Source organism: Triticum aestivum, chromosome 7B (genome assembly GCF_018294505.1).
Source record: "Triticum aestivum cultivar Chinese Spring chromosome 7B, IWGSC CS RefSeq v2.1, whole genome shotgun sequence".
NCBI classification, from domain to species: Eukaryota; Viridiplantae; Streptophyta; class Magnoliopsida; order Poales; family Poaceae; genus Triticum; species Triticum aestivum.
The window spans coordinates 209,159,198-209,180,340 of record NC_057813.1 but is presented as its reverse complement, the minus strand read 5'-3'; the positions used below and the strand labels follow the sequence as shown (position 1 = coordinate 209,180,340).

The window sequence follows — 21,143 nt, the reverse complement described above, 5'->3', positions numbered from 1 at the left end:
TTTGTGCGATTCAAATACATTTCCAGAGTTTTTATTTGTTAGTACATGTTGTCTAAAGTAACATTTGCCCACAGGGAGAGAGAGAGAAGCATGCCTCTCTCTCATTATTATTATTATTATTAGAAGGTATTAAATTCGAAATAAACAATTTCATTTACTACACAATGCTCATTTAACCTGTGAAACACAATGCTCATTTAACCTGTGAAGGACAAAAATATTCCACCATCTCTGAATGATGAACTAAACTAAATAAGAAATATATGCAGTAAATTCATTCAAAGTAGAAAAGGGATCTTACATGAAATAAGGCATTACAACAAACATGGTGTTATCTTAGTAAAAGAAATTACATCATTAGAAGAGAAAAGTGAAGAAAACCAAACATGAGATTGAGATTGAGATTAATACATCTAGGAGGAGGCGTAGACATCACTGTGATCATTTTGCGGCCTGGGGAGCAAGGATCCATGGTTTTTATATGCCTTGTCCGGCAGTTGGAGTAGATGACATAGAAACGTCGTCTCTACCATCTCGATGGCTTAGACCCACGGAGCCGGATGTTCATCTCGGCCCTCCCCAGCTTCCATCAATGGATTTTTATAGTCAGGGTTAAAGAATGAGAGGCCCTATGCATGTTCAAATATGCGATTAGCATATACAATACAAATCAAGAAAAAGAAAAGAGAAGACCACAAACGTTACAAAAACACAATTTTGACAAATTATCTCTATTGTAAATTTGAGGGAGTAACTTATTATTCGAGAGAACTGGTCGTACGTGAAGCATCAAGAACACACGTTCAAGAATCTAATTCTAACTGGATTTAGCTTTCAGTTGGCATTTCCTCAAACAGTCAAGTGCACCTATTATTATTTGGCTGACAAAAATATGAACACCAAACATGCCATCATCGTTAAGCAATTCAAGGATGTCTATGAATTAGACATGAAATATTTGGAGCATGGAATAAAAAAAACACATTGTCTTCTCGCGTAGATGCACAATAGGTGCACTCCTTCAAATAGAGATCAATTTTCAGCTGAAACAATAAATGCACTCTTTCAAATATGCATCATAGTAGGTCCTACAAAAATCACGAGAAATTAGAGGATGCAACTTGACTGCCTTCTATATCATTTGGAGGACAAAAGAAGCTAGAAAAATTGTGATGAACCACCAATCCCTGTTAAAAATAACTATCATTCCCCTGTGATATATGGATATATCAATCAAGAGAGAGAGAGGGGGGGTTATCCCAGGAAACACTATGCAAACATAAGCTTTTAAACTGATAGTCAACTTACTATCAACATGTAAGGTTGCCTCATTTCTGAAAAACACAAATCCACCCTAAATTTTCACATGAATAAAATGTAGATTTTCTCTTCTATCAAGATATTACATGTCTGGTATCTTCTTGTAGGAACTGCTACCGTCATTTGCTTGTTCTCACAAAGAATTCAATCCATAGTATGCCAAGAAGCTATGAAAAAATTGTAATTTCTTCAAAGAATATAATACATTGCAGAAATAAAATACTATGTCAGAGAGTTGGCAGGCGAGGTAGTAGGGACAAGAAGAGCATGAACTAACTTTGAGAGGAGATGGGCAGACTCCTGCGTCGTGCCCTGGCTGACCCCTACGCTTACGCCATGCCTCCTGTATCCATTCCTCATTCCTCTGTGCTGTGATAGAAATTCAGAATGGCAAATAAAAGTATTCTTAGATTGCAGCCTTAATTTCTTATCCTTTAGTAGATGCACATTTGATTCTATTCTTAGATTGCAGCCTTAATTGCTTATCCTTTAGTAGACGCACATTTGATTCTGAAGGAAGAAGATGGGAAATATGCATATAGCAAGAAATAGTAAAAAGATGTTCTTTCAAACTTGCATGGCTATTTGTTTTTTCCTGTAAACATGCCAATCTACTGCCATCTCACTGGCCTTAATTTCTTACCTTTTCATAGATGCAAATTTGATTTTGAGCAAGTAGAGAAGCAATATATGACAGCATACATCAAGAAAGAGTAGAAGAAAGGAATAATTATTCCTCACCCAGCTATCTCCCACAGCCACACCTTTAAAACGTGAGAACACAAAAGCACTTGAGGTAAGATTACATCTAAAGAAGGAACCGTTCTCCATTCCATAAACCAAAAAGGAGCCACGTAATATTACCTTCTGCATGACAATAATTTACATCATGCACGTGAGAAGCCCTATGGCACATCAAAAAAGCCCTATAAAACATAAATGTTCTTGCTATAATTTTACTGTGAGTATGGAAGCGCACCTGACGTTTTTTGTACGATAAGACTACGTTGCTATAAATTGGTCTACGGTGTAATTCCTGTCTGCATTTTCTTCTAAAATGTTTTGCACGACAGTTATAAACGGGATCATCTCGTTTTTCTGGCGAGGTCCAGATGACCTTGTTGCTTTAGAACACACACACACACACACAAAATGATTCCTGGGCCTTGTTAACTTTACTGTTAGATGAGCAAATTAAATGATTTTTTTATGGTACGAAATAATCTTGAAAATGCCAGATCCAAAATCTTAAAATGTGTTCCAAAAGTGGGATTTGCCCTACAAAGATAATCACGAAATAATCTTAAATAAAAATAATCTTGAAAAGACCATCCGTTCTTATCTTTGTAGGGCAAAACAGGCACAAGTCCGAAAAAATGGAGGCAAAAGCTTTGTTTCTTCTTGGTAAGTATGTCAGCACAGCAGGATGATCACAATCCAAAAGCCCATAACCGATGCTCAGTTCTGATTGAGATGACAACATTAATATCTGAAGAACGGAACATAAAAGGGACATACGTTTCATCACGAATACGGTACAATCACCAGCCTCAAGGAACAGATGGTAGCCCGATGGCCGTAAAACAATGCTATGTAATGGAAAAACAATCAACATGTCCCTAGGAATAACAAAGCCGTATAATAAATTGATTCAACGTACAAGACTAGTAATGGTTCTGGGAAATGTTTCAAGTCATGAAAACTATCCCCACAAGTACAAAAAAAATTGTTCGAAGATCACTATTTCAAAACTGATCTAATGGTCCGATTACATCATGTGCAATAGAATCACATGCCCAACTGCACTACCCTCACACATATTTGAACTTGGTTTTCAAGCAGCTTAACTTGAGGGTGCCCAGAGATTTCCATCAATTTCATATGTTCAACAATCTCTCAAGCGAATGAACTATTCCTATCCATAGCTTGGAAGCAACATAGTATCCTAACAATAGTGTTGAAGCCTTTAGTTTCACCTCTCTTCTCGGCAATCTTGAATTTTGCTACTGATTACTGGCAAAAGCTCTAAATTTGGATCTAGAATTACTTGTACCCACCTTATTTCACTAAAAAATATGCCTGGAGACTGATCCTCCGTTATGCTCAGTTTTTCGTTTTCGTTCGGCCTTGTGTGTTAGCCCTGTGTGCCTTGTATCAAACCCCTTTTTTATTCTCGTTTCGCTACTCTGGTTGTAAACGCTTTAAGGGCTTCATTTCGCTAAAGCCGGGCAAGCGCCTCCTCTCTAAAAAACCATACACTAAAATACGAAGACGTTTTCTAGAAAACTTATTCCTCTCTATCCATCATACATTTGTCATCATCCGCTTGAATGGAGACCTGAAAAAACAGAATGTGTTTAGTTCTCACAAGAACACACATGTAGAGACCACCAACAAACAAGAACATATCAATCACACTAATGAACACGACCAGCGACGCTACACGACTGCTCAGCCCTGTTGCGAATATGTGACAACCCACTGTCATGCAAAAATCAGCAGTAATTATTACACCATCTAGTTGGATAGCATCAGTCGTGCACAAGCCTTTTTTTGGGTGTTATAATAGAGGAAGCCATATTATCTAGCATATTCAGAATCCAGGCCAGCATTTTCTAAAGTTACCGTTGATTCTAAAGGCTTTTTGTGTTTAGAGTGATAAACATGTGTACACATTTTTTTTGTTTAAGTTTATGTATGCCAGCACTTGAACAAGGAGTGAATCACTGGGAGACAACCTTGATATACATAAACTGTATATTTGTGGAAACTTACCGCTGTCGGAACTTTACTGGTATTTCCATTCATCAAGTTATGGTGCATGATAGCCGATAAGATAAACAAATACAGAGAGATGCGTGCAGGATTTCAACTACAAATTAATGATTAAGCAGTTGTGGATACAACTATGACATTCTATCCAAACCTTTACAGCAAGTTCTCCAATTCTGTATTGCCCAAAGCCACAAACAATCTAGGGGCTAGAATTCACGTGAGCGAATGTACATCTATCCTTGGGTTCTTTGCTGATTGCAAAGAAAATGCAAACAAAAAAATTGAAGTGGCTGCTAATTTGCATTACTAATTGAGGACATGATATATGCGCACTGAAAACAGACCGAGTTGGATATTTACTCGGCGGCCTGATCATTTTCCCTCAAAATAAATACAAAAAAACATATTAACTATATATTAACATCAATTGACTTCTTTAAGGTCTAGGCAGTACCTGCATACATTGAGGAGAGCTCTTAGTCATGGATCTCCAGCTGTGAGGACGTCAAGGCAAGCGCTTGGCTGGATATAAGTTATCTGCACAGCACATTGGTATTAGGCCAGGGAAATAAATCAAAAAACTGTCTATAAGCAACTTGCACAAAACAAAACTGTGTATCTAAATTCTAACATGACAAATGAAAGAAGTTACGTAGTGTTCACCGCAGTGCATTTCATATTCGAATCAAAGTGTAAAATGCAACAGACTATGAACAAAACAGTGCACAGTTTGTAGTAGCAAGTCAGAGGCAACCAATTCCCACAAGATGAGCTTTCGGAAAGAGAAGAGAAAACCCAACAACGATTACACCACCAATATATTTTTGCATGGCATGCCTGTCAAAACTTACAATGGGGTTTCTAGAGTTCAAATAGAGCAGCATATGAAATTAGGAGTTTGGACAGAGGAAATACAGCCTCGGGGCAACAAACAGACACAAACACAGACGTTTTGATGGGATTTGGATTGAGCTCACCAAAGAGTACATGGGCAAGCAGCCGTGGCTGGAGGAGAGCACGCACAATCTAACCTGTGCCGCCGTGACCACCAACTCAACCGCCGCCATGGCCAGCCGACTACCACACGCGTGCTTCCCAACACCCAGGCCGGACCCCGCTCACCTTGCAGCCGTGGTCATCCATATTGCTGCCGACGAGTAAACCCATCCAGCAGCACGCCGTCGCGCCCCCACCGGGTCAACCGCCGCTCCCCACGTCAACCACCGAGCCATGGCGCTCACCTGCCGCTAACCACCATGCCGCAAGTTAGTCGCAGAATAGGATCGGGGTAGACGGCGGAGTGGGCTAGCTAGGTCCTAATCCCACGAACAAAAAACGGTTTTTGTCACCGTAAGAAAAGGGGAAAACTTACCTCGCGTGTGGGGTAACGATGGACGGCCGGAGGCACAACGCGCGTGCGATCAAAAGAACCAGGCTCGGCCGCTCGACCGGGGTGAAAAATTACTTATTCTTCACCCTGGATTATTAATAGACTTCTATAATTTTTTCCTGTAAATACACTGATGTACTACCATCTCATTACAAATTATGTATCGTGCCAAGGAAAAATCATTTTACTTTTCAGCATATATATACGATCACACGGTAGTCACACATATAAGCAGCACCACAAAAACAAACACACAAACACGACACCTGGAAAAATCAGGAACAGAGGAATTAACACGACAATAAGCAGTAAACAAATAGGGTAGAAAAGTGCAGTCCTTAGAAAAGAATGACAAGGACAAACCTTGACCAAAAGAACAGAGCAAGAGCAACCTTAGTGATTCTAAAGCCTGCAAAATAAAAGGAAAGGAAGGTTAGCCAAACAAGCCAGTCTGTTCAATACCTAACACACAACAAATCAAAGACAACCTAGCTTTACATGGCAAAAATTTCAAGTAAGAGAAAAAAATATATAATATGATATCTAACTGTGAGAATACATTAGGAAATACCACTTCCAAATTAGAGCGCACCATTCCCCAAAACTCAAGGACTCAATATTCAGAAACTACACATCATGATAGTCAGTTGTTCTATAGCAGCAAGCTAAATAACACCTAGGTTGTGTATTATCTCATCACACAAAGAATGTAAATCATCACTCCATAAGATCAAGATTTACTATTTATTCTACTTCTGCCCCCAACGCATGAAAATGCAGCTCCATTTGGAATTTGCTCTCCAGTCAAGTATTTTCTTAAGCAAATAGGCACATAGAAAAAAAACCAAACCAGACTCCCGCCTCCATATATGCTTCACAGATAGTTGTTTACCAATTCTAGTTCTGCTTGAAACATCAAGCATAATTGGCAACTGATTCATTTCTAAAATAGAAGTGCACCAAAAAATAACTATTTGAAATTACAAATAGGGATAGGCCAATAGATGACCTCTTAATTTCATAGAAATCGCAAAATCCCCAAAAATCGGTACAATTATCATTTTATAAATGTTCGCACCTTAGCCTCGTACAAAATGTTTTCTAGTAGTGATGATATATGTTATACAACTTTGAAATAATACCATTTGATTCACCTCTTTTCGAATTTCGTTGTCTTGAAATCAAATATGAACTGTGCTGATTCATTTTTATGAATTAATATGGAAAGACATACACAGGTTAGAGGAAATGGGAGATTATTTATGAATCATTAACTTGTTGCGAGAATTAGTATTCATGCAAATATTGGTCGTGATTTTTTTCTCTGTATATTGACTGCTCATCTCTTCTTCTAGGACGATGGCAATTGATATACTTCATTGTGATATTTAGCTGTGAAGAGCAGCAAGCAGCAATTAATTCTCGTGGTAGTTTCCGTGTTTTTTATAGAGGAGAAACAGGGCAAAGGAGAGCCGAGTAGAGGAGGGGCCAAGTGAGGACCCCTAAATAGGGGGAAAGATGCTAGACCAATCTGGCATCCTTAGTGAGGAGGGGAAGATGGAGGAGGATCTCGTAATCTAGTTGGCCAGAAAAATATGTAGTGCACATATTTACCAACATATATGTGGGAAAGACACGTGCCTAAAAGTGGGCAGATTCATAAGTGGTAACTTGTACGACATAATAAGCAGTAAACACATAAACAAAGCATGCATTTAAGCACACTTATTCACACCTTGCCTGATTCAGTGCTATACCGGTTGTCATGAAAGCATTCAAACTGACACGATGACCCTATGCACTGCATCTATCATTAAGTAGAGGAGAAGATCATAAAGAAACAAAATAAAGGCATTCACCTGCATCATATCCCACCTTGTATTGATATGAATATGAAAGCCTCCAATAATTAAAGAATTCATAGTTGAGGGCATCTGGTATTAAGTTCGCTAGTTCTTGTGTGTCCCCATATCCATCACCATCTATACACATTGAAGGTTCCTCTGGTAGTCATCATGGTAAAGGGATTGAGAAAGCATTGGAATAAATTTCTCATGTAGTAAGACATTGAACCTTAGCAAAGCAACAGTAATCAATGGCTCAAGCAAGCACCAGATCAACTTGACAACTTTACCTGCAGCCACACCTTGCAACAAAGAGAATACAAACATTAAAAATAGGAGAAGAAGTTACGAAGAAAACCTCACAAGGCTGCCAATAACGCACTCCTAATATGATCATTCAGTTACTATCATCTTATATATGAAAATGAGATATTATGACACAGTGGCGGGAGCAAGTGATAGTGGATCAAGCCTCCGAGTTCAGGGATTTACATTGCAATAATTTGGCTTCCTCATTTTAATTGTGATTAAACATACTTAAGGGAGCGTCTGTTCTAAAACCAATGAACAAGGCTAAACATGAATGCTTCCAGTAGACTTGATAACCCATTCAAGCTTAAGTGACCTTGAAGCGCTGCTCTCTGGAGCCATGACCGCGACACCAAGAACTCGCACGACGCATGGAGGAGCACGTCACCACAACACCCTCACACCAATGCCTCCAACCTGCATATGAGGCTTTTCTGATTAGGAACTATATGGTAAAGAAACAACATTTATCTGTTCTAACTGAGTCTCAGAAGTGATCAAATTGGACCATATTCAAAATCCATAAATAACCAAACTAGAACATGTCCAAAATAAATGTTTACCAATCTGGAGAGCTGCATCCACAAACAGAGGTCCAAGGAAGCTACCACCAACTCCAACTGAGACCACATTTGTCAATGGTTTCCCAGTTGCTCCAACCTGCATTTCAGGAAGTAGCGGTGATTAAATCTTAATTATTTCTGCTACATTTGACAAGTTAAGAAATTTGTGTTTCAAAATTTACCCATGAGCCACAACTAAAAGTTTCTGAAAACTGCTTGATTTTATCCTTAACGTCCCAAACTTCAGGGACCAGTCACTGTCTATGACTGCATCTCTTGGAGCCCTTAGACACAGATAGAGCACTGATATGTTGTCCGTGCTATTTATCTGACAAACAAATCAATCAAGTTAACCGACACATGTATTCCATCCGTTACAAATGATATGTTATGAACTGTACAACTTAAAATACAAAAGCCGTCAGGACTAATAATTGTTTTGCGGAATTATTCTTCGGGATGATCTGTCAAGCGTCATAAAATAATTACATACAAACTTTAGATAAGCACCCAAGGATACATGGAATCAAATACATATATACAGAAAACAAGTAGATGTCAAATAGACACACATTTCATCAAGCAGCACACATGCTTTCATCAAACATTGTATAGGCAAGCACAAGAGGAGTGGACTAACCTCAATGCGAAGGACAGACAAGACCCAAGGCTCGACGCAGCCGACAACAGGAACCGTACCAAACTGCGCATGAATGAAACGAAGGCAAACATGCGAAATTAGTACAATGAATCCAAAGCAAAGGCGAAGAACATGCGGACCAGAGAAGGACGAACCTCAACCAGTGCAACCATCGAGCAGAGGAGGCCCATCGGAACAGAGCATGCGGCAGCCTCATCTCAGCCACCAAGCGGCACCGCGAGCATGTCGCCTGGCGCGGCTGCCCATCGCCCAAAACTCCTTCCCGATACTGCTCCTCTTTCTCCATTCCCCTCATCCTCCAAGCAACGGGCGGTGGTCGCCGGCGGCCGACAGCGACGACGGGCTGAGGAGCTCCCAGCCGCCATTCCCCAGGTCACCCGCATCACCTACCCCAATTCGCCGGCCTCCCCTTCCTTCCCAAGGTCGCCGGCGTCCCATTCCTTCCATAGGTCGCCACCGGCCTCGCCTCAGGTCGCTTGACTCGCCCCAGGTCACCCGCATCCCCTTCCCCAAGTAGCCGGCATCATCATCACCTTTCTCCTTCCCCTCAATCCCCACGAGCGTCTACACTCCTCTCCCCCCTTCCGTCCGTGTGCTCGGCCAAGGACGCCGTCGTCGCCCTCGGCTGCTCCTCCACCACCTCAAGGAACAGGACAGTGCGGGTCTCTTCCTCCTTTTCCTTCCGTCGGATCTAAGGCGTGCGGCCGCGGAGGCAAGCCTCTCCGGTGGCGGCGGCAAAGGGTGAGCACATGGATCGAGGAGGAGGCGGCGGTTGTAGTAGGTCGATGGAGAATTGGATAGAGAAAGGGAAACTGAAGGCGCCCAGGGCTCGCGAGATATTTTGCCACTCGATCTCCTCTATCCAACCCGCAGACAGAGGTGAGGCACGCACGCCGCGCACACGATGCATCGGTCAGCCAGGGGCCCACGCGCACATGCGCCATCCAACCCGGCGCAGTCCTCGCAACTAACCACCGCGATGCACCACCGTGCAGCCGACAAGCGGACCACCAACAGGACCGGCCCACCTGTCATCGCAATAGGAAAGACCCGGGTGCATAAGCCAGGTACACATGCACCAGCCGAGCCCTGCGCAGCTGGTCCCCATAACGCATGACGCGGGAAGCGTGGGAGGAGCGCCCCGCGGCACGTTTGACCCGAGAAAAACACCGTGGGACGGGCAGCTAGTTCAACTGACGAGCGGGACCTGAAGCAACACCGGCCCACTTGTCATCGGGCCAGCACAACCGTGGTGGAAAAACAAGGTATATATGCGTCGCCCAAACGTCCACAGCGAGCCCACGACGCGCGCACGCGGCTCTGCAGGAGAGGCTGCGCACGCACCCCAAAACTGGCTACCCAGCCAATCAGAGTCTGCCCAAGCCCACAAGTCATTGCCCACTCAAAACTGACCGCACGGTGAAAACGGCAAGCCTTATTTCCACCAACGATCCAATGGCCAGCGGCGAAAAAAGGACAACGTTGACCAGAATCGAAGGGCTAACGAAGGTTCGCATCGGGGGAGCGCCCTGGGAGCGAGTTGGCTAGCTTATGTTTTGTTTTAAATAACCAATGGCACTAAATTATCTATTTACACGAGAAATACATAGGCTGAGCATTTGATTCCTTTTTCGTGAACGCGCCACTACACCCGTACGATTGGCCGCGCCCGTGTGAACGTCCAAGTTATCGCTGCATCATCCTGAGTTATTGTCTTTTTTTCTGGGGTGGACTTCACACCAGTTATTAACTGCTGACGCGTGCCCCGTGTACACAGTCTAGCATGACCTTCCCGCTAGCACGGTCCAAAATTAGTTGAAACTGGATACGAACGATCCCGCGGGCGGCAAAATCTCCCGCCTCCTTCTAAAATTTCCGCCACCTTAGTCTTTAGCATGTGAAATCCCCCTTTTGTCCTTGGTGCACGGAGACCAACAGTTACAATACCGCCCTCATCTATATGATAGGTCAGGGCTGCTTTGGTAACTTCCGGTTCCCCCCACTACACGCCACCCCCATTTCCTCTGCCCTCCTCCCGCAAAAACGACTAACTCCACAGCACCAGAGCATCTTACATCACGCCGTCCGTACTTGATCGCCCTTTCTCCCCTTCCCTCTCGAAACCCTAGACTGCTCATCCACCGGCGTACCATAGCCCATTCACTGCCAGCGGCGTCCACCTCGCCGGATCTGCTTCTGCGGCCGCATCTACCCCTCCCACCTCCCCTAGAAACAAGTAGACTGCTCATCTACCACTGTACCACAGCCCATTCAGTGCCGGCCTTGTCCATGGCGCCAGATCTGCTTCGCCGGTACTCTCGTCAACCGCCGCGCATCTGCAGCGGCTCATTCGTACTCCCCACCGGAGACGCTTCGTCCACACCCCCCGGAGCCGCCCCACCGACGCCCCCATCGACGGCCTATGATCCTCTTCGCCGACACCTTCCTCAACTCTACCGGAGGCGCTTCGCCGACACGTTCCTCAACCCTACCGGAGCCGCTTCGCCGATACCAGTGTCAACCCTACCGGAGTAGCTTCGCCTATACCATTCTCAACCCTACCGGGGTCGCTTTGCCAACTCACAAGTCCACGGCCTCAGATCTGCTTCCTCGCACCCTCATCCAACCTACCGGAGCAGCTTTTGACGCCCGTCCACGGCCGCAGATCCGCATCGTCGACAACACCCTTAACCCAACCACCGGAGTAGCTTCTGATGCCCCGCACACGGCCGCAGATCCGCATCGTCGACACCATCCTTAACCCAACCACCGAGCAGCTTCTGACGCCCCATCCACGGTGGCAGATCCGCGTCGTCGACACCATCCTTAACCCAACCACCAGAGCAGCTTCACCTACGCCCTCGTCCACGGCCACAGATCCGCTTCACCCACATCGTAGTCCACCCTACCGGAGCCGCTCCACAAACACCCTACTCGACGGTTCTAGATCTCCTTATCGGACCCCGACAGCCAGCATAGCGTCATCACCCTCGACGTTTCTAACCTGATTCCCACCGTCTGGAGAGATGCCAAGCACCCGCCACGGCCTAGGTACTTGTCACTTTTAAACCCGTCCAGCATCACCTGCCCGATGTACTTCAAATATACTAACCGGTCGCTGTTACCTGTTATGCAGCTGGCAAAAACTACAAGGACGATGTTTCTTCTAGATCTAACAGCTTGGCCAACCAAGATCCTGGACTGAGGCATTGCTATGATCTTGTAAGCGCATCTCTCTCTCTCTTGTATTGTTCTGTGCGTGCCAGCGTGCTTTGCTAGGATTTTTGACAAGTAATCCCTTTGTGCAGACAATGATTTCTACTACTGACTGCTAAATTAGATATGTAGATGTCATACATGATACTACCTCGTACCTCCGTTCCTAAATATAAGTCTTTCTAGAGATTCCACTATAGGCTACATACGGAGCAAAATGAGTGAATCTACACTCGAAAATGCATCTATATACATCTGTATGTGGTCCATACTGGAATCTCTACAAAGACATATATTTAGGAACAGGGGCAGTACATTACACAAAATCATAGGTGGCATGTAGGAATTCCAGTGCACTACATTAGGCTCCCTTAGAGTGCCTGCCAGTCCAGCATATAGAGTCATGGCTAGTTTATGGTACGCACACAATCGTTAATTGGTGGTTTAAATATGCGCAAGGGATATGCAATGTAGTATCATGTAGAGATGTCGAAAATTAGCCGTGTCAACATGCAGATAGGGTTACACAATGAAAAAGTACAAGATGTATGTGGCAATTTCACGGAACATCACAAAAAAAATGAGAGGCAGCAGTGAGCCTATACAGTGTGCTATGGTACGTCACTCCTCCATTGCAATCATCGTGACATGTTATTTGTATGCCAGTTCTATTAGCCAAGTTTTTAAGGGACAGTTATTACGAGTTATCCTAAGAAAATAAGCACCTGTGAATATAAGCTCCATGTAATACGCCAACCAGTTCTTTTCACTGCGTTTTCAGCTTATCTTTGGTATAATCAGTGGAATGTCTAGATTGCATTATATATATTTTTCATTTTGCTGCACATATGGAAATTAATTTGACTTGCAAACATCACAAATTGAACCCAGTGCAGTAATTAATATGATAGGAAAACAGACCATCACTATTTGCTCAAAATGCAAATACAAAGATACCATCTACTTGGCACAATCTACTTTGGTCAATGTTTTCCATAGAGATCCCATTGCCTAATTTAAACGAAGAACGCATGACCCACATTTAAATGAAGAACAATTATTTGTTGAAATTCGATGGTCCAAGTGGCTGGTTATTATCATATAGCAGCACCACCTGAAAGCATCATATAGCAGCAGTAGCAGCTCATAGCAACTCATCATACAGTAGCAGCAGTCTGCAATTCATCATATACCAGCAGCAGCTCATAGCAATTCATCATATAGCAGCAGCAGGAGCAGCTCATAGGAATTCATCATATAGCAGCAACAGGAGCAGCTTGTAGCAACTCATCATATAGCAGCAGCAGCAGCTCATAGCAACTCATCATACAGTAGCAGCAGTCTGCAATTCATCATATACCAGCAGTAGCTCATAGCAATTCATCATATAGCAGCAGCAGGAGCAGCTCAGAGCAATTCATCATATAGCAGAAGCAGGAGCAGCTTGTAGCAACTCATCATTCCCCTTCCCTTCAATTTTTAGTGAGGTTCTACCCGAAACACCCCCCTCCAAAGCAAAATTAGTTAAGCCCAAGCCCATAACTCAAAAATGACTTCTTTACATCTTTTATGGCTTATTTTGACAATATACCCTGAAAAGGCGGAATCGAACTAGCCCTTAACCTGCAATTCAATTGTGCGTGCAATGATGAATCACTCCTGCATGCTATCTGTACATTTAGGCATCATCATACATGGCATAACCTAATACATGTGCATTCCATTGTAGAATCTGGAATATGCAATGTTTATGTTAGTTCATACGTTGCACATGATGTTTAAATGCCCCTTAAATCTGGTCAGTCAAGTGATGGTCTTTAAGTATCCTTCTTTGCTTCTTTTCTTGATATGTAAGATTTGCTCACACATCTGTTCAATTGCTTGTTTGCATCAGCCAGCCATACTAGGACTGTTTGCTTTGATTACTTGATGTTCTTGACCTAACACTCTAACAGAGCTTGTCAATGATTTAAACACTAAGGGCTGCTGTAGTGGGGCCTTGTCTAACTCATAGGTGAATAAAGGTTTGGCTGTACACTACAGTAGGCTCTCCAAGAGTACCTGGAGATCCAGTTCGAAGGTATGCCTAGTTTTTACATAGTGCAGACATAGTAAATGCTCATTTCATTGTGTGCAAGTGCAAGAGATGCGGCATGTTTCATTATGTGGTGTTGTTTTGTTATAATCTCATCCTTTTGTGTTCACAGACTGGAAAGTATGCATATTTATCTTCCAAGGAGACGAGTAACTAGTTTGTGTCACCTTGCAGAGGGGGTGCAATGAAGATAATATTGAGGATTTCCAAGTACAAGATGTTAGGAAGGAGCCTTTCAAGAGAAGTAGGAGCTGCGCGGAGCCTCTTCAACCTGCTAAGGTAAGTCACTGTATGCAACTCAACAGTTCAATTCCTTGTTTGTTTCAGGCATAGTTAATTTTCTCTTTTCAATTGCTTTATTTGTCCTCACTTAATGAGATGCCCAAATAATTATGCCTGATGTTCGGTACTTGTATCACTATTAGTTGACATAATTAAAGGCCTTACCATTTAATTACTCTGCCGAAGTGTGCCTGAAGCTTTGAAGTCTATTAACCAACTATTATTGCATGAGGCTCACAATCTAGTTTATACTATGCTAATGATTGCATAGTTTTGCCTGCTGTAGTATGTTTGTATGAAACCCTCTGCTGTTCATTATGCTCCCTAAGACTTTAATTGAGGTACAGAATGGCCAACTGCTTGCTTACTTATACGCAACGTGCTGTCTAAATTTGTAACTTGTCTGTGTTTTCGATTGGGCCCCAACATCATGCTCCTCTGGTGAGCTAAGAGGGATTTCTGTATGCAGGCTGCACAGACTATCTTTTTTATAATTTTTAAAATATCACCTGCTTATGCTTCATGACGTGTAACATTTTTTTGTGAAAGTGACGTGTAACATTATTGTTAGTCCTGTTTTGCCATGTAGTACAAAATAGTGTCTTGTTCGCTTCACTGTTGTAACTATATTTTTGCCCTAGTCATGTGTACTTACAGAAACATTTCAGGATGAAGTGACATCAACACAAAAATCTGCGAGCAGTGCGGCATGGCCGTTACCGAATGATTATGGATTGGAATTGGAATGTGCTGATGTTCTCGAGCATCAACTAGAGGTGGCAAGACAACGTGTACATGATTGTCAACGTATAATCAACAAGTTGAGACTGGACATGCAGGTATTAGATGCAGGAGTCAAAAAATGAAACAAGACACCGAGGTAACCATGAAGGAATTGGAGATTTTGCAGACTGAAATTTGTGCTATCTGAATCCGGCCAATCCTATTTTCTGAAGAGATTATAGTTCAAATGGAGTTAAGTTGATGCACGTCCATGATGTATGAGCCGTATTTGCCCAGTGTATGTAATTTGCTGTTTGTGTATGCTTTATTATCACCTGTGCCGTACCATAATGCCCAGTGGGTATAATCGGCTGTAATTTCTTTATTGTATAGTGTAGGATTATTCTACCTTTCTATGCCTTGATCTCTTTGTTGTATAGTGTATGCTTTTTAGAGGTGATAGTATTGAGTAGGATAATTCTTTGAATATGCTATATCGTTCAAACGGGGGCCAACTCGCCCGACCATGGGCCTTCTACGTCTCGTAGGATCCATGGGCCTTCTACGTCTCGTAGGATCCATGGGCCTTCTACGTCTCGCAGGATCCATGGGCCTTCTACGTCTCGCAGTGTCCATGGGCCTTCTACGTCTCGCAGGATCCATGGGCCTTCTACGTCACGTAGGATCCATGGGCCGCCGACTCATTTATGGGTCTTGTACTGGCCTTTAATGGGCCGTAGACGGGCCTATAATGGAAATCGTACGTTTTATTGGCTGACCATAACGGGCGTTAATAGGCCGTATTTGGTGATGCTATGAAAATGGCCCAACAGACTAACGGACCACAAACGGGCCGACTGTAACGACGGGCTGAATTTGGCCCACAAGCAGAAAATGACAGTAACGGGCCGTAACTAACCGAATGCTGCAAATAAGCCCAAGAATAAATGGGCTCTGAGAAGGCCGAAAGATAACATGGGTTGTAAACGGCCTAACTGAGTAACGGGCCCTTAATGGGTATAAAGCGATACACTGTTCATTACGGGCCAGTTTCACCACGGGCCGTTAATGGGTCTAAAGTAATACACTGTTCATCGCGGGCCAGTTTCACCATGGGCCATTAATAGGCCAAGAGTTACATAGGGCCTCATATGGGCCGAAAGACGTCATGGGCCATACATGGGCCAGAAGTGAAAACGGGCTGGAATCATATTGGATGGCCCAGATGACGCTACTCGGCCTAATTCGAATAGGGCGTAACGGGCTTTGCGTTAGCGGGCTGTAAATGGGCTATATGCGAATAGGCCGTTACAGGCTTTCCATGGGCCGGCCCGTCACCTTTTGACCAAGTCAAACGGGCCGGCCTTTTCACAGGAATGGGCCTCTGTTGGGCCGTGCCACGTGTCGACGTATCATAGGCGCCTTTTGTCCAATGAGTGGATGACATCTGTCCCAACAATGAGCCGACACGTGTTTCCTCCAGCTAATGATGATTTTACACGTGGAAAATCCCCATTGGTCGGGGCTGTTAACGGGTTATCGGATCGAAAACCCGACCCGATAGCTTAACGGTGTTCCGTTACGGTGGATGCCATGTGTCGGTCACCCTTGACCAAAGCACTTCTGTGACGCGTGATTTATCGTCATGGAAGTGGACTCTTCCGTGATGATAATTTTGGTAATGTCATCGAACACTTCTACGACAGCACAGGTATGACTATCTCGATTCTGTCATAAATTTGTCATGGATGTACATGCATGACAAAAAACGCGACCTACTGTGACAAACACGTATCATCACGGAAGTGTATTTTTTTGTAGTGGTGTAAGCAGCCTATGTCCATTGTGGATCTCGACGCCTGTGTTCAAGGGGAGAACGCGTCAACAACTCATTGGGTGCGCCGGGTTTCAGAAGTTTTGCATTCTTCGGACCGGATTAACGCTGGCCAAGCAATCATCACGCTGGAACGTAATTGCCGGTTTAAGTCACTGAAGATGAAGTTGGGACGGCTCAAACGCCACTGCAATGACATGGGCACCCTTATGGCCGCCTTGGTCAAGTATGCCGATTCTGATAATACAAAGGATCCAGATTCTGATGAAGAGAAACTGGAGAAGGGAAAGAAGAACGGCGGTGCAAAGGGACAGCAGCACAACCAAGGAGGCCATGGGAGTAACGGTAAGTGTAAAGCGGATTCAGATTTTGTAGCTAACACTAATGTGCAGCATCGTAAGGGTAAACCGCCCCAGCGTGGCGGCGGAATGAACCTGGAGCGCTTGTTAAATCAACCCTGCCCAAAGCATGGGACCAAGGAGGTTCCTGCAACGCATCTCTGGAAAGATTGTCACATTATGAAGGAGTTCAAAAACTCTGATCTTTTCCGGTATGATCAGGGTCCATCGGGCGGTTCAGGTCCAGGTTTTCATGGTGGTGGCGGTTCAAACTCTGGATTTCAGAATAATCAGGGCAACCAGAACGACCAAGGTGGTAATAACCAGCAGAGTAATCAAGGAAATCAGCAGCAGTCGGGTTACCAGAGTCACCCAAAGCAGTTGAATGGTGGGCAGTATCATGTGTTCACCACTAGTTTGTGCAAGCGTGATCAGAAGCTTCACAAGAGGGCTGTTAATACTGTTGAACCGGCAGTACCACGTTACCCGCGGTGGTCCGAGCAACCTATTCTGTGGAGCAGAGAGGATCATCCGCCCCGGGTTGACAATCCGGGTCACCTGGCTTTGGTGGTGGCACCTCAGGTGGGAGGTTATAAGTTCACCAAGGTACTCATGGATGGAGGAAGCAGTATCAATATTCTGTATTATGAGACCTTCCGTCGTATGGGGTTGACACACAAGAGTCTTAAACCGTCCAACACTGTTTTCCATGGTGTGGTACCAGGTAAATCGGCGTATCCTGTTGGTAAGATCACTTTGGAGGTTGTGTTTGGTGATGAACATGACTCCCGGTCTGAGACATTGACTTTTGAAGTGGTGAGGATCCAGAGCCCGTACCACGCACTATTTGGGCGACCGGCTTATGCAAAGTTCATGGCAAGGCCGTGTTACATTTATTTGCAGCTCAAGATGCCGGGTCACAAGAGGATCATTACGATTCTCGGAAGTCGTAAAATCGCATTGGATTGCGAGGAAGGTGATGCGGCCTATGTTGAGTCGGTTTGTGCTACAGTTGAGTTGAAGTTCTACAAAGATAATGTTGATCCGACAGATATGACCCCTCTGAAGAAGCCCACAACGGAGCATGAACCGAACCTGACATTCAAACCAGCTGATGAGACTAAGCTCGTTGACTTTGTTCCTGGCAATCCGTCCAAACAGTTTAGCATCAGCACAAATCTGGATCCGAAATAGGAAAGCGCGCTCATCGAGTTCATCCGTGAGAACCGGGACATTTTTGCATGGAAGCCCTTTGACATGCCAGGTGTACCGAGGGAACTCGCTGAGCACACTCTTAATATTGATCCCAAGTTTAAACCGGTCAAGCAATTTCTTCGTCGCTTTAACGAGGAGAGGCGCAAGGCAATTGGTGAAGAGGTAGCCCGGTTGTTGGCATCTGGGTTTATCATTGAAGTATTTCACCCTGAGTGGTTGGCTAATCCGGTGCCTGTTCTTAAGAAAAACGGCACTTGGTGCATGTGTGTGGATTACATAGATTTGAACAAGGCTTGTCCGACCAATCCTTTCGCTCTCCCACGTATTGATCAGATCAATGATGCGACGGCGGGTTGTGAGCGTTTGAGTTTCTTGGATGCTTATTCAGGCTATCATCAGATCAAAATGTCGGTTAAGGACCAGGAGAAGACCGCCTTCATCACTCCCTTTGGAGCCTTCTGCTATGTTTCTATGCCCTTTGGGCTCAAGAGCGCCCAGGCAACTTATCAACGCTATGTGCAGAATTGTCTTCACACTCAGATTGGGCACAATGTTCATGCTTATGTTGATGACATTGTGGTAAAGTCCAGGAACAAAGAGACATTGATAAGTGATCTCAAGGAGACCTTTGATAATCTGCGTGTTTGTAAGACGATGCTCAATCCGGACAAGTGTGTTTTTGGTGTTCCGGCAGGCAAGCTTCTAGGTTTTCTGGTGTCCAATAGAGGCATTGAGGCTAATCCAGAGAAGATCAAAGCGATTACATCCTTAGCTAAACCGGCGTGTATCAATGATGTTCAGCGTCTAGCAGGTCGAATTGCAGCCCTAAGCCGGTTTATCAGCCGGTTGGGAGAGAAGGTGATCCCTCTATATCAGATGTTGAAGAAAACAGATACCTTTGTCTGGAGTGATGCGGCTAATGCGGCATTTGAAGATTTGAAGCGGTAGTTGGCTGAACCGCCAGTCCTTGCTGCTCCGGTTGACAAGGAGCCCTTGTTGTTGTACGTGGCTGCTAATTCCCGTGCTGTCAGTGTGGCAATTGTGGTGGAGCGTAAGGAGGCTGGTAAGGAGTATCCGGCTCAACGACCGGTTTACTATATCAGTGAGGTGCTTATCGAGTCAAAGCAGCAATATCCGCATTGGCAGAAGCTGGTATATGGGATTTTTGTGGCAAGTCGGAAGCTCAAACAATATTTTCAAGGCCATCCCATTACAGTGGTCAGTTCAGCTCCTTTGGGTGATATAATTCAGAACAGGGAAGCAACTGGCAGGGTTGCAAAATGGGCAATTGAACTTGGTCCACATGGTTTGAAGTATGTGCCTCGAACAGCCATAAAATCTTAGGCACTTGTGGACTTCATCAATGACTGGACTGAGTTACAAGCACCAGAGGACAAACCGGATAATACATACTGGACTATCATTTTGATGGATCCAGGCAATTGGAGGGCTCGGGGGCTGGAGTTGTCCTTACTTCCCCTCGAGGTGATAAAATTCGTTATGTCCCCCATTTAATGTTCCCCTGTACTAACAATGCAGCTGAGTACGAGGCTCTGTTCCATGGGCTCCGAGTGGCCAAGGAGATGAATTTAAGCCGAGTATGATGCTTTTGAGACTCTGATATGGTGGCTCAGCAAGTTTCTGGCACTTGGGATTCTAAGGATCCACTCATGGCGGCTTACAGACGTGAGGTGGATATTGTGGCGGGTCAGTTCAAAGGGTATCAGGTTGAGCATACCGATCGGCGCAAAAATGAAGCAGCAGACGCTTTAAGCCGGCTTGGATCTCAGTGTAAACGGGTACCTCCCAATACGTTTTTAAATATCTTGCATAACCCGTCTGTTAAGTTGCCTATAGAGGAGGATTTGGCTGTTCCTGATCCGGAGGCTCAATTGGTGGCCGCTTTACGCGTTGTGCCGGATTGGACGGTTCCATATCTGGCGTATATGAACCAGCAGAATTACCAGATGATGAGGTCCTGGCTCGGCAGATAGTCCGGCGATCCAAGTCCATGGTTATTCACAATGGCGAGTTACACTGCTGTAGCGTTTTAGGCATATTTCAGCATTGTGTTTCTCCGGAAGAAGGCCAAGAGATCCTACGGAAAATTCATGAAGGGGATTGCGGTCATCATGCCGGTTCAAAGTCCCTGGTTGCAAAAACTTTTCGTCATGGGTTCTACTGGTTGACAGCTCATGCTGATGCGGAGGATCTGGTAAAGTGATGTGATGCTTGTCAAAAGTTTTCACGCAGAGCTCATGTTCCAGCTCAAGAATTAAGGATGATTCCCATCACTTGGCCGTTTGCCACTTGGGGGCTTGACATGGTGGGACCCTTTAAGCGCTCCAAGGATAAGAAGACCCACCTGCTGGTGGCGGTTGACAAGTTCAGCAAGTGGGTTGAAGCGGAGCTTGTCAGCAAGTGTGATGCGGCTATGGCGGTTCAATTTCTCAAAATAATTATCTTCCGCTTTGTCTTTCCACACAGCATCATCACGAATAATGGCACAAACCTTTCTAAAGGTGAGATGGAAGATTTCTGTCAGAGAGAGCACATCCGGCTTGACTTAGCATCCGTG

At 44.5% G+C, this 21,143-nt stretch overlaps 1 long non-coding RNA gene across 15 annotated transcripts; it reads right to left on the bottom strand.

Annotated features, from left to right (window-relative positions):
• Positions 1-352: 352 nt before the first annotated feature.
• LOC123156620 (uncharacterized) lies at positions 353-9,731 on the bottom strand. 15 transcript variants are annotated; one of them, XR_006478266.1, is made up of 12 exons: positions 8,997-9,731; positions 8,842-8,904; positions 8,384-8,529; positions 8,202-8,298; positions 7,345-8,055; positions 5,849-5,894; positions 5,674-5,751; positions 5,468-5,572; positions 5,073-5,336; positions 4,550-4,632; positions 1,598-3,658; positions 363-629 (listed from the first exon to the last, which is right to left on the bottom strand). It is a non-coding gene; the product is annotated as an uncharacterized lncRNA (long non-coding RNA). The 15 variants fall into 15 exon arrangements; XR_006478262.1 differs by having other exon boundaries at positions 366-629; positions 5,073-5,342; XR_006478264.1 differs by having other exon boundaries at positions 362-629; positions 5,674-5,894.
• Between the last annotated feature and the right edge of the window lie 11,412 nt (positions 9,732-21,143).